Raw genomic sequence first — 18306 nt, 5'->3', positions numbered from 1 at the left:
AAAAAAGAGAGGCAAACTGTAATTCAGACTCTTAACTGCAGAGAACAAACTGAAGGTTGCTGGAGGGAAGGTGGGTGGAGGATGGGTTAAATGGGTGATGGGGGTTAAGGAGAACACTTATTGCAATGAGCACTGGGTTTTATATGTAAGTGACGACTTACTAAATTCTACTCCTGAAACTAATAATACACTATATGTTAACTAAATGGAATTTTAATACAAACTTCAAACAAACAAAAAACTGGGACATAGCAAAAGCAGAGCTCAGTGGGAAACATATAGCTGTACACACTTACATTTAAAAAAAGTAAGATCCCAAATCAATATACTATTCCATTTTAAGAAACTTGAAACGGAAGAGTAACTAAATTCAAAGCAAGCATAAGTAAGGAAATAATAATGTTTAAAATGTAAATGAATGAAATAGAGAATTAAAAATATAATACATAGGGGCGCCTGGGTGGCTCAGTGTGTTGGACCTCTGCCTTCTGCTCGGGTCGTGATCTCAGGGTCCTGGGATCGAGCCCCGCATTGGGCTCTCTGCTCAGTGGGGAGCCTGCTTCCCCCTCTTTCTCTGCCTGCCTCTCTGCCTACTTGTGATCTCTCTCTCTCTCTCTCTCTCTCTCTCTGTCAAATAAATAAATAAATAATCTTAAAAAAAATACAATACATAAAACAGCAACAGCAACAGCTGGTTCTTTGAAAGATAAGCAAATCTGACAGGCCATTACTTAAATTGTAAAAAAGGAAGACTCAAAAAATCAAGCATGAAGGGAGGCATATCATGACCAAGTTACAGAAAGAGAACGTTAAGGGAAAACTATAACCAACTGTATACCAATAAACTAGATAATTCAAAAGAAATAGAGAAAATTCCAGAAAGAGACAAACTACGAAAGCAGACTGAAGAGAAAAGAGAATATCTAAATGAATCTATCAAGAGAAAAGAGACTAAGGCAGTAATAAAAAAACAAAAACAAAACTTCATACAAAGAAAAGCTCAGGACCAGACAACTTCACTGGTAAATTCTACCAAATGTCTGACAAAGAAATAAAACTAACCCTTTACAAAGTGATCCAAACAAGAAGAAACATTTTCTAACCCATTTCCTAAGTCCAATATTACTTGGATATCAAAACCAGAAAGACACCACAAGTAAACTACAGACTAATTTCCTTTATTTTTATGTATGCAAAATTCCTCAAAAAATACTAGCAAAAAGAATACATAAACACACAAAAAGAATTATACACCATGACCAACATGAGGTTTATCCCTGGATTGCAAGGGTAGTTCCACATAAGAAAAAGAATACAATGCATGACATTAGTTGAACACAAAATTGAATTCAATTTTTTTCCATGGATTGTGCTTTTGCTGTTAACTAAAAACTCATCACTAAAAATAAAAATAAATAAATGAAAACTAATCACTAAATCTGAATGACAGATTTTCTCCTGTTTCCTTCTATTTACATATTTTACATTTAAGTCTATGATCTATTTTGATTAGATTAATTTTGTAACCAGTATGAGGAATACGTTGAAAAAAAAATTTTTTTTGCATATAGACATCCAATTATTACACATGATTCTTTGAAAAGACCATCTTATCTCCATTGAGTTGTTCTTCACTTTTATGGAAAATTAGTTGAATATATTTGAGTTGGCCTATTTCTGGGCTCACTGATCTAGCTCTTTATCTATCCTTTGCCAGTCTGGACTCCTGAACCTTTATAGTCAGTTTTAAAATGGGCTAATATTGAGTCCTCTAATTTCTTTCTTAGAATTGTTTTGGATATTCTAGTTCTTTTCTCTTTCCATATACATTTTTTAATTTTTTTTAAAGATTTTATTTATTTGACAGAGAGCACAAGTAAGCAGAGAGGCAGGCAGAGGGGTGGGGGGGAAGCAGGCTCTCTGATGAGCAGAGAGCCCAATATGGGGCTTGATCCCAGGACCCTGAGATCATGACCTGAGCTGAAGGCAGAGGCTTAACCGTCTGAGCTATCCAGGGGCCCCTCCATATACATTTAAAATCAGCTTGTCCATGCCTACAAAAGACCTTGCTGTTGACTGGCTTCATGCTCAACATATAGATCAAATCAGAACACGTTAAGTTTTTCAATTCATGAGCACAGTATCGCTCTCCATTTAATTAGATCTTTAATCAAAGATCAAAGATCTTTCAACAGCATTCTGTAGTTTTCTGCATAAAGATTATGCACATATTTTACTACACATATAACTAAGTATTTCATTTATTAGTGCTATTTTAAATGGTATTTTCTTAAATTTCAAATTCCAATTGGCTGTTGAATTTGGTATATAGAAAAGTGATATTTGGAAATTGAATTTATATGCTGCAACTCTGCCAAATTTGTGTTTTAGGCTAAGAGTATTTTTGCACTTCTTTAGAATTCTCTACAGAGACAATGATGTTATATACAATAAAGATACTTTATTTCACACTGAGCCACATTATAATCAAACTGTTGAAAGCCAAAACACAGAGCTAATCTTGAAAATAGCAAACGAAAAGTAACTCACCAAATGCAAGGGATCCTCAGTAAGATTATCAACAGGCTTCTTGGCAGAAATGCCAAAGCAAGGCACAAAGAAGGGAGTGCTCTGGAGAAGGAACATTTGGGGCAGGTTTATACATTTGTTCTGTTTTGTTTTACACAGAGAGTTACACATCCTCATGAGGAAGAACATTCCAGAAAGCTATTGACTTTTTTCTATGTTTTCAGTATGTGCACCTCAGTATGACTTTAACCTTACAGGAGAAGGAGAGTTTCTTTTGTTTTTCTTAACTTTATTTTGCAGTGGCTTTTTTTTTTAGTTATATTTTTCTTCTTGACTCAGATGTACATTATGTGTTTGGGGCAGAAATAGGGCCCATGCTCTGAGGTTTTGACCAGTCATTCTCAGCTTGGTAAAATGTTAAGGGATAGCTTCCCTGGGAGCCCAGGATAGGGGCTCATGGATGGTAAAAGACAAAAATTTCCATTATCATTATAATGACTTCTAAAGTGAGGAACTTGAGACGAAATCACAATAGTAACAAGAAATCAAAATGAGGCCTGCAGAGACTTCCAAGGTCAATACAGGTAACAGAGGTGATGCAGACACCAGGCTCCTCCCTTTCTGCAAATATCTGAAGCATAGAGATAATTTAAAGTCCAAATTTTAGGGGTACCTGGGTGGCTCAGTCGTTAAACATCTGCCTTCAGCTCAGGTCATGATCCAGGGGTCCTGGGATCAAGCCCCGCATGGGGCTCCCTGCTCAGTGGGGAGCCTGCTTCTCCCTCTGTTCTCCCCTGCTCATGCTCTCTCATTCTCTCTGTCAAATAAATAAATAATATCTTTACAAAATAATAAACAAAGTCAGAACTTTAGAAATGCCAGACATCCCATTCCCTCGGACTATAGAATAAAATAAAGTAGCTCATTGTCACAACACTAATTTAAACATGAAGTGCCCCCTGGATGCACTGTATAAGTTTTTGCTCTGCAAATTTTGATCAATGTAAGTCATAATCATAACATACAAATAGTACGGTGGATGGGAAGTAAATAATCATCAATAAGAGAATATTTTCTCAATGTTTATAAGCATTGGCTCACTTTGTAGAAGACGCTGAGCTGAGTATTTTTAAATACTATTTCAGACCTATCTCACAGCATACTCTGAACATACCAGAGCCTGAATCAATTTCAAAAAGATAGTTCTTGTAAGTAACTTTAATATCAGAAAAATATTAGAATGTCTCTATTCCTAGGGAGCTTTGAGTATCTTACTCAGCGGTCCTCCACTGAGATAATTATCTTAATGATCATGACAGAGGTAGAGGTTAAAAGTCCAGCTGAATTCATTCCAGTTGGCCACACAATAAGAAAATTCTGATACTTGACATGTTTTGGGATCGAGAAGACCAGAGATAAGAGGGAAATAGTACCATGTATGGAATAACAAGGGATTTGGAGTCACTTTAAAATATATGACTCGTGGGGCGCCTGGGTGGCTCAGTGGGTTAAAGCCTCTGCCTTCAGCTCAGGTCATGATTCCAGGGTCCTGGGATCGAGCCCCGAATCCGGCTCTCTGCTCGGCAGGGAGCCCGCTTCCTCCTCTCTCTCTCTGCCTGCCTCGCTGCCTACCTGTGATCTCTATCTGTCAAAAAAAAAAAAAAAAATCATATGACTCGTAATCGTCTCTGAGCCCCAGTCTAACCATCTAGAAAATGTGCCTTCGAATGCTTGGGTCGCTCGGTTCGTTAAGCAACCACCTTCGGCTCAGGCCATGATCCTGGAGCCCCGGGATTGAATCCCACATCGGGCTCCCTGCTCAGCAGAGAGTTTGCTTCTCCCTCTGACCTCTCCCCTCTTACGGTCTCTCTCTCTCTCTCTCAAATAAATAAATAAAATCTTCTTTTTTAAATGTGCCTAATAATATCTACATCATAGTTTAGAAGTTTAAGAGGGAGAATTCCACAAAGAGCCAGTATGATGTTCTCAAGAGCAAATGCTCAGGAAGCCATGATTATTATTTGAGTTGATTTCTTTTCCAGAAGAAAGAACACATATTGAATCCATGTTTCTAACAGATGATTCCCTACATGATTTTCAAAGCTTAAGGAAGGTCATGAAGCTGCTATTGTGTCATATTTCATTCAGAAATCATGTTGTTGGACTGGTGAGGACAATACAATAGTACCATCATTACTACGGGTGTGGTAGTAATGATGGCCACATTTCCATGTGGCCATGTTTTCCCCTTACCTCAGGGCCACTGGAAAGGGCAGCTGGTGGAGAGAGGACCACAGGCCAGGGCTGCCAGGTGTGGCTGGGACAGGCAGAACTCTGATTTGAGGCTTAACTTCTGTTGAGGTTATGATAGTGAGGACTCTTCACAGATAGCGTGCCATTGTCTATGAGCCCTGACGTGGGAAAGGTTGAGAATTTTCCTCTCTGAACCTTGGGATATGTAGCAAAGTTAGGCTTAAATGTTTCTTTAGATATTATTTATTTATTTATTTGACAGCGAGAGTGAGAGACCACAGCAGGGGGAGAAGTAGAAGGAGAGGGAGAAGAAGGCTCCCCGCCGAGCAGGCAGGGAGCCCCTTGAAGAACTCCATCCCAGGATCCTGGGATCATGACATGAGCAGAAGGCAGACAATTAACCATCTGAGCCACCCAGGTGCTCCAAGGTTTAATTTTTAAACATTGAGAGACTTCCTAGTTTTCGTTATGACTATGGCTCAATTCCCCTGTTGTCTAAGAATATAATCTCTATGATATTTCAGACTTTTAAAATTTGTAGACTTGTTGGGGCGCCTGGGTGGCTCAGTGGGTTGAGCCGCTGCCTTCGGCTCAGGTCATGATCCCAGGTCCTGGGTTCGAGCCCCACATCGGGCTATCCGCTCGGCGGGGAGCCTGCTTCCTCCTCTCTCTCTGCTTGCCTCTCTGCCTGCTTGTGATTTCTCTCTGTCAAATAAATAAGTAAAATCTTTGAAAAAAAAAATTTGTAGACTTGCTTCATGGCCCAACATATCGTCTATTTGGGTAAATATTCTATGACCATTTGAAAAGAGCATATTCTACATTTATTTTGTAATGTTCCAAATATGTCAATTAGGTCATATTTATTACCAATGCTTTTTCTGCTTTTCCTATCAGATATTGGGAAACGTATATTAAAATCTTCAAACACTGCCACTCTATTCAACATAGTATTGGAGAATCTACCCAGTTATAAGGCTAGAAAACACAAAAAGTATAGGATTGGGGGGGAGGGGAATCAGACTATTCACAGATAATAGGATTGTGTACATAGAAAATCCAAAATAGTCTATAAATATACTATTAGAATTAAAAATGGAATTTAGAAATTTGAGATGAATCATAGCTTAAAATTATACATTTTCTGGAAGAAAATGTAGAAAATGTCAGTCTTGGAGTAGGACACAAAATGCATTAACCATTTGAAAGGATTCAGTAGGACTTCATAAAATGTGACATTTCTGCTTATCTCATGACCATTAAGAAATGAAAAGGCAAGCCACAGAATGGGATGTAAAGATTTGCAATACACATGCTGACAAGACATCAATAAAGAGTTCCTATACATCAATCATAGAAAGGCAGTGTATGTCAAAACTAATACTTCACAAAAGATTTAATGGTGGCCAGTAAGAACAGGAAAGAGTGCTCAACAGTATTATTTTCTGGAAAATCCAAATTAAAAGCACAATGAGATACCATCACACCCATACAAGAATGGCTAAAATTAGACTGACCATCACAAGTGTCAAGGAGGATGTTGAGCAGAAGGAACAGTTATATTAGCCAGGGTTCCCAGAGGCAGAGAACTCAAGATACACCTGTGCAGAGTTAGAGGGTCATCTCCTGCCTGAGAGCTCCTTTTGGCTGCCTCACAGCCCATCCTAGGGATTTCTGACCCCCAGCCATCCCCGATATCCTGCCAGCCAAGCCCCTGCAACAGATCTCTTAATATCTGTCTCCTAGTGGCTTCATTTCTCTGACTGACCCTACCTATTGACTTCTTGGAAAGTAGATTTCCCCCAGAGTCTGAACATGTCAGGCACTGTTCAAGATGCTGAGGACATGTTGTAAAAGGTCTGATGACAAGAGACAGGAAACGATGGCAGGAGAGAGAGACAACATGTCCCCATGGATATGAATGTGGGGAGGCATGTAAAAAGTGGGGTGGTTGGTGGTCAGGTAGGTTCCACAGAAAGGTCGTCTGAGCCAGGCTTGGAGAAGAGGGAGAAAGATCTGATGATAGCTAGCTAGGCAGAGAGCACTCAGTGAAGAGGGAAGCAAATGTCCCTTCAGACCCCTGGGGGGATGGTGTCTGCAGCATGGCCAGGGAGAACAGAGGGACTGATGACATCAGGCAGGAAAAAGGCTTCTGTGTTGGAGCACAGGCCCAAAGGGGATTATCACAACTCTACATTTTCTAGCAAGCCTTGGAAAATCATCAGTCTGCTGGAACAGAGAAGAGAAATTATCTGACCTACACCTTTAAAAAGTCCCTTGAGGAAGGAGGGAGACCAGGGTGAGTCCATGGCACTTAGAGAGACCTTGGTGGCCGGCATCAGCATGGTAGCTTCCGAGGTTGTAGAAAGCAGCCCTTGGATTTCTGATGTATTGACGACAAAAGCAAGAGAGATTTTTGTGTGGGCTCTGAAGAAGAGAAGTGTGGCATATGTCCTTGGTGTTGTTCTAGGAAACCGGAAGGATGGAGTGGGAGGGAATGGGAAGGAGGAAATGGGAAGCTTCTGAGAGGATCGTCCTTGAGTGGTGGCTTGCAGCGTCGACCATGTGAAATTTGAGATGCTCACTAGACATATAATTGTATGCATCAATTAAACAATTAGACTTCAGGGAACCAGTAAGTCCGGGTAATCATTCACTTGTCCAAAACCACAGAATGTCCAGCATGATAAGTGAACCACAGGGATACACTCTGGATGCGGGATTATGATGGGTCAATACGGGCTCATCAGCTGTAACAAAGGTACCATCTGGGAAAGCCGAATAAATCCATGAACTTCTATTTTGAGCACCCACTTGCACTTAAAAAATGAGGTAAGGAAATTCCCTTGAGAGTTGTCAAGGGAAATTGTGGGTGATGTGTGCAAGACACAAGCATCCTAATGGCTCTGGTATTCAAAGTCTTCCATCAGAAGGTCTTCCCCATCTAGTCATCTGGAGTCATGGCCCCTCCAAAGAATCTTCTTCCTAGATCCCATCACACCCTTTTCCTCAGTGTATATATGAAGGGGTCGCCCACGGGGGTGATGATGGTGTAGGAGAGAGAAATGAACTTGCCCTGATCCTGGGAGTAGTTGTTGCTGGGCTGAAGGTAAGCATAGATGGTCGTACCATAGAACAGGGAGACCACTGTGAGCTGGGAACCACATGCCCAAAACACTTTCCTCTACCCTGCAGCTGACCTTCTTCTTAAGACAATCTGACTGTAGGAGAATGTCATTAATGCCACAGTATAAGGAGAATGATCACGGTGACAAAGAATTTCTCTGACTCATACACAGTGGTGTCAACACAGGCAATCTCGAGCAGCCAGGGTGCCTCACAAAAGAAGTGATTTAGTCTATTTCTTCCACAAATTATTACAAGGAAGATGAGCCCTGTCTGCAATGAGAAGCTGGCAAAACCAAGGACCATGATGCAGAAGCCAGCAGGGCACAGAGACGGCGCACGATCACTGTGGAGCGCAGGCACCTGTGGATGGCTTCATAGAGGTCAAATGCCTTGATCCCTATGATAATGCATTCTGTGCCTCCCAACCCTGGAGAGAGGAATAGCTGAACTGCACAGCCACCAAACACAATAGACTTGTCTGGTGTCCTGAGATTAGCCAGGCGCCGTGGGATAGTGCTGGTCATGTAACATAGGTCCAGAAAGCTCAGATTGGAGAGGGAAAAGTACATGGGAGTCTAAAGACATGAGCCCAGTTGGGACAATGCAATGATGGTGGTGTTTCCCGGCAAAGTGAACATAAGGAAGATCAGAAGAACCACAAAGAGGACTAGCTCCCGCTGAGGTTGCTCAGAAAAACCTTTCAGGATAAACCCAGTGAAAGAACTTCCAGTTTTCTGTTCCATCCTCTGTTAGCTCATACTTCCTGTCAAGACCAAGCATTTAGCTCCTTTCTCCTTTTCACCACCATCCTGGTGTGTGTGTGGTTGACTGTCCCTTGCCACATCGTCTCACAGGACTTTCAGAATCAAGCGTTTCCTGGCCAAGAAACAAAAACAGAACAGTCCCATTCCCCAGTGGATTCGGATGAAAACTGATAATAAAATTAGGTACAACTCTAAGAGGAGGCACTGGAGAACCAGGCTATGGTTATAGCCTATAAGGCATTGCACGTCATGAGATGACACACATGATTGGCACACATATTTAAGCTGCATGAAGATCACACGTTCCTAGCTTATCAAGCTGTAAATATCCCTCCTACCTGGCCAATAGACATGTTTTGTCAGGGAAACGATTTTTCTATGTTACTGTGCCTCTACACCAGTAGACTGGTTCAGTAATAAATGTGAGACTTTTCAGCTGAACGGCTGCTGTGTTCTGATTTATGAAGTACTGAATTCCCCCTCATGTCAGAGCTCGCATAGCACTGTCCCATAGAACTTTCCAAATATTTAAAATGGGCTGGGGGCGCCTGGGTGGCTCAGTCTGCCTTCAGCCCAGGTCATGATCTTGGGATCCTGGGACCAGGCTTCTCGCTTAGCAGGTATCTGCTTGTACCTGTCCCTCTGCCCCTCCCCTGGCTCATGTCCTCTCTTCATCTCTCTCAAATAGATAAGTAAATAAAATCTTAAAAAGAAAAAGACCAAGCATTTAGCAATTTTTTCCTAAAGATTTATTGATTTATTTTAGAGATAGGGAGAGAGGGAGCACACAAGCAGGGGATGGGGCAGAAGCAGAAGGAGAGAATCTCAAGCAAGCTCCGACTCCCTGCTGAGCAGAGCCCAAAGTGGGGGTTGATCTCATTACCCAGAGATCACAACCTGAGCCAAGATCAAAAGTTGAATGCTTCACCGACTGAGCCAAGCAGGAGTCCCAAGCATTTAGCAATTTTTAAAAGAAATCTTGAAAAAAAAAAAGTTGGCGGGGGTGGATTTATCATAAGACATGGTCATGGGACTTCTCAGTAAGTATTGAATAAATGATGTACTCATTGAAATTACATACTTATACTAATTCAGTTCCACATTATCATAAAAAGAAAATCATTATGATTTAATATACAAAGGTCAAATAATGGACTGTGTGTTGGCATCAGTCATAGTTATAAAAGGCCTCTCAGTCTGAGCTTAATAGGACTTAAAGTACTATAAAAACATACATACATTTTAAAAACATACATACATTTGCGTATGATGGAAAAAGAGAGCATTCAGAAAGAATTGGAAAGAGTGCAGACAGAGGGAAAGACGGTATTGTAAACACGTATCTCATGATTCTACACAACTGGATTTGCCCATACCTCACAAGCGATAGAGCAGAATACAACGTAATCTTGAAGAAAATACATTCAGAGATAGGAATTTATAATCTAGAATGTACTTATACAAAGAATTCAATTACAGGTAAAATATCACCATCATTCTTTATATAAACATTGTGTCAGAATTACCGCTTTAAGTAATGTATTTTTCAAAGCTATGTGTTTGGTTTTTGTGTTTTTGTATGGCAATAAAACAATTAAATACTTGATCAGAGAGAACCTGAAAACACCACTATTCGGTTACAGTGCTTAGCTTTTGCCCAAAATATGCTTAAAATTGCTGTACCAATTTATCTCAAACTCTGAAAATTCATTGGCCCTGCGTGCTTAGCTGGAATCAGAACTTTCAGATGCAGTGGCTAACACTTTCCTCTTCCTTCTGAAGATTTCTGTTTCACTTGTTACCAAGGAGAGAGTATAAAATTCCTGACAGAGTCTGGATTATTCACTATTAACATTGTAATCAGAATAAACACTCTAAAAATTTACCCAATTGAGTAACCTATGTACAAAGTACAATGTTGACATCACTCCCTATGATACAATGATTAAAATGGATAAGAACTTGGAGATAAAGACAGATATATTCTCAAAGCAATGACAGGTCAAATCACTATAATAGAAACCTTAAAGTACTATAAGGAAAGGCATACAGAAGAGGATATTTTGATATTGTATAAATATCAGACATCCATCAACATTAGGTTAATTATCATGTTTCTGAAAGCTATCTTGAAGAGTTAGGGACACTAGACTCAACATATTGTCAGCTCTAAGGTAAGTGTGATGACCATTTTCATCCAGCTCTTCATACTGAAGCAGCATAGTTACATTAGTATATGTGCTGCTGAAGAGAGCACAGAAGCATAGTTACAAACCAACCAAAGAGACATCAGAGAATGAACATTTCTGTTCCTTCATATTCAAATGTTTAGGCACACAGCACATTTTTATGTATTCTAAGAGTTTCAAAATCTGAATTGCGTTTGTGTGTAGACCTATTGATGTATGAAAGAAGTTGGTACAAAATTTGCACAAAATAAATGTTCATAAAATGTGAATAGGAGATGTAGTATTTCACACTATTTTATACCTCTTTTGATGTGCTGTACAGATATGTTCACTTGTATCCACAACAAAAATCTATGCTCAAAAAATTTCTTTTCTTTTTAATTTTTATTTTTTTAAGGATTTTTATTTATTTATTTGACAAAGAGAGAGCACAAGTAGGCAGAGCAGCAGGCAGAGAGAGAGAGGGAAGCAGGCTCCCCGCCGAGCAGAGAGCCCGATGCGGGGCTGGATCCCTCATGACCTGAGATGAAGGCAGAGGCTTAACCCACTGAGCCACCCAGGCACCCCTATGCTCAGAAAATTTCTTAATGGGATTAAATATTAAAGTATCTGAGACCATCTAAATGTGCAAAACAGGGTATATCCCCTGACTCACACCTGCTCGTAGGAGCAAATAAAAACAAACCACAGTTCAGTGTCACGCACACACACAGATACAAAGACACTTGCCTGAAATAACATGCTGACAGATTTTTAAATGTGCCTCATAAAGGAAGCACTCACCAAAGTGAAGGAGGTCAAAAATAAAATGCTAAATTTTATTTGATACAGCATTGTCTGTTTGTTTATGTATTGTTTCTTGCTGCTTTCATGACTAGCAAAGCTGAGTAGTCGTAACAGAGAATTTATGGCCTCCAAAGCCAAAAATATTTAACATTTCCCCCTTTATAGGAAGTTTGTCAACCTCTGCATCAGAGGGCTGATGTTTCTTGTGAAATCAATCAGGCTCAAGGATTGAGGTGACATGACAGAAGGGTGTCCTGCTTATAAATACCGATCCAGTTAATGTCCTTTTCATTCTCTCTGGGATGGCTCACGTCTTTTCAATAGTTTTTTTTTTTTTTTTTTACTTCAATGTACTTAAAACTTTTTTCTTAATATAGTTAATGAATCTTTCTGTTTGAACCATTGTCAATAAATTATTATGTAAAATAGTGAGTATAATTCTTGCTGACTCTATATGAAAACATTAAATAGCAGTTTTAAAAATTCTGTACCTACGAGAATATTATAAAAATTAATAGAACCACCTGGGTGGGTCAGTTGGTTGTGCATCTGCCTTTGGCTTGGGTCATGATCCCAGGGTCCTGGGATAGAGCCCTGAGTTGGGCTCCCTGCTCAGTGGGGAGCCTGCTTCTGCCTCTCCCTCTGCCATGCCCCCTGCTTGTGCTTTCTTGCTCTCTTTCTCAAATAAATAAATAAAAATCTTTTAAAAATAAAATAAAATACAAAGCAATGGACTGTGAGTCAGGAAACCTGGATTATATAGTTCTACCTTTTTCTCAAATTAGTTATGTGACCTATAGGCAAGTCATTTAACCTTCCTGAGCGTGGGTTTCCTAATCACTAAAATGTGAGTGTTTTATTAGCTCTTTCTTTTTCTTTTCTTTTTTTTTTTTTGAAGATTTTATCTATTTATGAGAGAGAGGGCAGAGGGGAAGAGAGACATTTTGATGTTGACATTTGAAAGACAAATACCATCTGGAATTTAAGAAACAAAACAGAGGGTCATAGAGAAAAGGAGGAAAAATAAAATAAGATGAAATCAGAGAGAGAGAGACAAACCACAAGAGACCTTAACTCTAGGAAAGAACCTAAGGGTTGCTGAAGGGGAGGTGAGTGAGGGGATGGGGTAACTGGGTGATGAGCTTTAAGGAGGACACTTGTGACGAGCACTGGGTGTTAAATGCAACTGATGAATCACTAAACTCTACCCCTGAAACTAATAACACAGTACATGTTAATTGAATGAACGTAAGTAAAAAATTTCCAAAATGGATGTACAAATATCTCTTGTATACCCTGACTTTAATTAGCATATACCCAGAAGTGGAATTGCTGAATTGTGTGGTGATACTGTTTTTAGTTTTCTATAAACCCCCCTACTATGGTCCACAGTGGCTGAACCAGTTTACATTTCCCCCAAAAGTACATGGATTCCAGTGTCCCCACATCCTCCCCAACACTTTTTATCTTCTGGGGATTTGTGCTTAACTTTTTTTGTTATTTTGTGGGTTTTGTGATAGTAGCCATTCTGATGGATGGGAGTTGATGGCAACTTGATGGTTGGCAGCAGTGCAAAAGGCAATTCCAAGAGAATTTGCCGAGTGGTCTTGTTCTCCACCTTTCTCTTCTTGTTGTTGAGGCTGCTCTGCTCTTGTTAGCCTCTGGCCTGCAGCCTCCTTGAGAGGGAGCACCATGCCTTCAATTAAGTTGCAGAGTTCTGATGGAGAGATATTGAAAGTTGATGTTGAAACTGCCAATCTGTGATTATCAAGAACATTTTGGAAGATATGGGAGTGGATGAGGGAGGAGATGATGACCCAGTTCCTCCACCAAATGTCAACACAGCAATATTTAGGAAGATCTCTCAGTGGTGCCCTCACCCCAGGGATGACTCTCCTCTTCCTGAAGATGCTGAGAACAAAGAAAGCAAACAGATGATACCCTTGGTCCCTTTGGGACCAAGAACTCCTGAAAGTTGACCCAGAAACACTTTTTTTTAACTTGTTCTGGCTGCAAACTCCCCAGACATCAAAGGTTTGCATGACGTTCCGTGCAAGGCTGTTGCCAATATGATCAAGGGGAAAACTTCTGAGGAGATTCACGAGACCTTCAATATCAAGAATGACTTTACTGAAGGAGAGGAAGCTGAGGTAACAAAGAGAACCAGCGTGTGAAGAGAAGGAAAGTGTTGTGCCTGACACTGTAACACCATAAGGATTGTTCCAATTAACAGCTGCACCGTTCTGCTTATCATTGTTTTAGTATATGTGCTGCCGAAGTGAGCACGCAAGTGGAAATCATTGTTAATATTAGACAAGCGGCAGACAAATGCAGCAGCTACTCAGTTGTTTGAACAGAATATGTCCTCCCTGCATGTGTAGTTTGAGTAGATTCCAAATTTATGGCGGAGTTTCTTCCAGTGTGATCAAAAGTTTCTTTTTTTTTCTCTGCTTTAGAATAAAATTGAACTGTGGATTCTCTATAGAAGGTGGCATTTGGGGCTTTCCCTCTCTTTGTCAAGTGATATCTGCCAAGTTTATTGTCTAGTTAGCTTTAGTTTAATGACCTTTTAACAGTTGGCATTGTGAATAAAACATGTTGCAAAATATATTCTGAAATAGAATTAACAACATACTATCTTTACTCATGAGTTGGAAACTAGAAGAAAGCTATCTGAGGTCAATGTTTTGAGTGGGGTTATCAGGCTGTCTTCCAGCTCCCTATGGTTCAGGAGTTCTGCCAGTAGAGATTATCTGTATGTAGCAGGGTTCCCTTAACTGGATCTAAGGACTTTTTGCATTTTTTTTAAAGTTTTATTTATTTATTTGACAGACCGATCACAAGTAGGCAGAGAGGCAGGCAGAGAGAGAGGAGGAAGCAGGCTCCCTGCTGAGCAGAGAGCCTGATGCGGGGGCTCCATCCCAGGACCCTGGGATCATGACCCGAGCTGAAAGCAGAGGCTTTTTAACCCACTGAGCCACCCAGGCACCCTGACTTTTTGCATTTTTAATCCTCAGCTTTGAATATGTTGGCTAGAGACTCAGTTACTACTCAGTTTGTGGTTTTGGAGGAAATATAACTAGATAGTCTGTTAGCTTTTCAATTAAAAAAGATAAGAGCACTTGGGTGGCACAGTCAATTAAATGTCCAACTCTTGGTTTCCACTCAGGTCATGATCTCAGCATGGTCGGATCCAGCCTGCATAGGGCTCCAGGATCAGCATGGAGTCTGCTTGAGATTCTCTCTCTCTCCCCCTTCCACTCACCCACTAAAGTAAAAATAAATTAATTTTTTAAAAAAAGACAAATACCCCCTGCCCCCCTCAAAAAAAAAAAAAAAAGAATTTGCATTTGTAAAAATAGTGTTGCTACATTGGTCATCCTGGAGCACAAATGAACCTTGACCTAAACCTCACTTCATACAAAAGTAATTAAGAATTTATCATACATGTCAATGTAAGAAGTAAAATTACAACATTTTTTAAAGAAAACACAGAGTTTGGGCAAGAAGTCCTTGAATATGATGTGGAGAGCCTGATCCATTCAATAGATAAATAGAACTTCATGAAATTAAAAATCTTTGCTCAGCAAAATACACCGTTAAGAGAATAAAAAGACAAGCCAGAGACCAGGGGAAATATTTGCAAATCTCTCATCTGACAGAAACTAGTATGCAGAGTATTTAAAAACCTATTGAAACTCAACATTGGATAACAAAGACTTCAAGTGAAAAACTATGCGAAAGACTTGAGCAGACACGTCTTCAGAGAGGATATACAGGTGGCAAACGAGCACATGAACAGATTATCAACATCATTAACCATAAGGGAAGCGCAAATACAAGCCATACTAAGATCGCACAACACTCAAAGGACCAAAGTAGAAAACACTGACAGTACCAAGCCCGGTCAAGAATTCAGAGCAAGTGGACTTTGCAAGCATTGTCAGCATGGTTCCAAAATGGCACAGTCACTCTGGAAACTGCTTCACTACTTTTTAAATAAAGTTAAATGTACACATACGATATGCTCCAGTATCCCACTCCTAGGTATTTACCCTGGAGCAATGGAAACTTAATGTTTACCAAAAAAAACTTGCACAGGAATGTTTCATAGCAGCTTTATTTATTTATAGTATTCAAAAATAGGAAACAACTGAAAGACCTTCGCAGGGGGAATGGATAAACGAGTTGGGGTGTATCTGTTACAGGGTTGCAGGGTTCTCGGCTCACCGAGTCCAGGAATGAACCTCACAGACACAAAAGGAAGAGGTGACATGGAAGTTTTTAAGTGACGGTGAGACCAGACAGGAAAGGAAAAGCTCTCTAAAGTGAGAGGGATCCCAAATGGTTGGCCACTGAGGGCTGTCACTGGCGGTCTTCATTGAGAACTGACCAGGAAGTCAAGTGGCCTTAAGACTCTGATGCCATCTTGGTCTGAGCAAGGACTGTTGATAACACCCTTCATGCCTTACTTCTTTGAGGTCTGGTCATTTTCTGTGATTACCGTGTAGCCACCAAAGAAAAATACTCCCTAACATCCTGGACCAGATGGTCGGGTCTCTTCCCTTATATCTTGTCTTAACACTTTTGCCACCAGGGATAGTTTCAGAGCCTAGTCAGGCCCTAACCCTAACACCCACCCCCACTCCCCCCACCCAAGCTATCCAACCAATGGAATATGACTCAGCAATAAAAGGAACCAACAACTTGACTGGATCTCAAAGACATGATGTTGATTGGAACCAGTCTCAAAGGTTACATGTTACCTGATTTCATTTACATTATAATCTCAAAAAGATAAGACTATAGTGATTGAGAGAGAACTGATCCCTGATTGCCAGGACTTAGGGGAGAGAGTTTGTAGGAAGGGTGTGGCTACAAAGGAGCAGTACCAGGGAATTTCTTAGGGTGATGGAGGTGTTCTGCATCCTGATTGTGGTGGTGACTACACAAATCTGTATTTGTAAAAACTTATGGAACTGTACATCTCCAAAAAGTTCAGTTCTACTGTAAGTTAACTTTAAAAAGTTAAATGAAATTATAGGACACCAAATAATAATAAATCTATTACATGTTAAATAACACAGCTTGTGGAAAATAGTTACATTGAAACAAGGAGAAACTTAGCATGTCTGACTCCATTTGTTTCTATTTCCCTTGCTGCTGTGACCTATAGCTTGGAAACTTCTGCTTAGCCCTGCACATGAGCATGGTGTCATCAAAGGAATTTTGCTTACAGCCAAGAATTACAAATCTGGTTTCTTACCCGAAACCTACCTCATCCAAGGAGGTAAGAAATTACATACAGAAATGACTACGCTATGTTTAAGATTTACAGGAATGACATGACCAGAATCCTGTAAGAAAATCAACTGACCAAGACAATGAAGCTACAAACCTTTCCTCAGATGTCAATAGACATCAGTCACCCTTCCACTCCCACCCCCTCCCACTTCCCTGCTCAAACCTCATGCTCAGGTAGACGGTTTGTTTTTTTTTTAAGATTTTTTTTTAATTTATTTGACAGATCACAAGTAGACAGAGAGGAAGGCAGAGAGAGAGAGAGAGAGGGAAGCAGGCTTCCCGCTGAGCAGAGAGCCCGATGTGGGACTCGATCCCAGGACCCTGAGATCATGACCCGAGCCAAAGGCAGCGGCTTAACCCACTGAGCCACCCAGGCGCCCCCTAGACGGTTTTTTGAGGCATTAGTCTGCCATCTCCTTGATTTGTTAGTTTTCCAAATACAGTCTCTTTCCCTGCCCCAACATCTTGCCTCCTGACTGATAGGTGTGTTGTGTGGCAAGTAAAAAAGGCTTGGACTTGGTCACAATATTTCCAAAAGAAAAAAAAATGTAGCAAGAAAGTTGGTATTGTCTTACAATTTTGCAAATCTCTTTAATGTCTGCCTTGACAGATGACATTGGAGTCTCACATCTGCTTCTGCATCCAATCCCTTTTGGTTTTGCACATCATGTAGGCTCAGAAAAATTCAATTGTACACTCATGAGAGTAAATTAGACAAATATTCTTAGTGTTATTCTGAGAGTAGTCTGACCTTGTGTCTCCCCAGAAAACTGCTGGGGACCCTTTGGGTTCCCTAGACTATACTTTGAAAACCACTGGCCTATGTTATAACTTCGCACCAGAGGAATTGCCTTTCTTTGTATGATTAATTTTTAGAAAAATATTTCTTTATTCTTTACAATGTTAACATATTTATTGTGTGATTATGATACACAGTCATAATCTTTAAAGTCAAACTTTGATGTTTATTGCAGTTAGAGGATTACTTTGATTTATGATTTCCACCAATGGATTGCCCAGGAACATACCAAAGATGTTATTTTCATTTTATGGGATTAAGAATGTTAATTATTTGCCATCAAAACCTGAACACTGCCATTTCTTTGTTTGAGTAAGTAATAGAATTCCTTTTAAGAAGTAACTCACCTTGACTGAAAAGATGTTTCCATAACCCTAAGTCATAACTGCAATGCTATGTGGGCAGAACTGTTCTGCTTAGAACCCATTTATAGTCTGTAACTAGAAAGAATTACCTCCTCAGAAGCCATGAAATCAATAAGCAGCTTATTTGAGAATAGCTTTAGGTAATCTGCATTGCAGCATCAGAAAGAGCAGTTTCCCACCTCTGTGAA

General features: G+C 40.1%; 3 pseudogenes; 2 read left to right on the top strand and 1 right to left on the bottom strand.

Annotated features, from left to right (window-relative positions):
* Positions 1–7730: 7730 nt before the first annotated feature.
* LOC125084046 (putative olfactory receptor 2B8) lies at positions 7731–8654 on the bottom strand (annotated as a pseudogene).
* A 16-nt stretch (positions 8655–8670) lies between these two features.
* Positions 8671–8904, top strand: LOC125083730 (60S ribosomal protein L39-like; annotated as a pseudogene).
* Positions 8905–13021: 4117 nt separating this feature from the next.
* The window catches only part of LOC125083728 (S-phase kinase-associated protein 1-like), a 28310-nt pseudogene continuing 23025 nt past the window's right edge, over positions 13022–18306 (top strand).

The sequence above is a fragment of the Lutra lutra genome, chromosome 13 (assembly GCF_902655055.1).
Source record: "Lutra lutra chromosome 13, mLutLut1.2, whole genome shotgun sequence".
NCBI lineage: Eukaryota > Metazoa > Chordata > Mammalia > Carnivora > Mustelidae > Lutra > Lutra lutra.
Note: the sequence above shows the minus strand (reverse complement) of the source record. Positions and strands in the feature narration are given on the sequence as shown.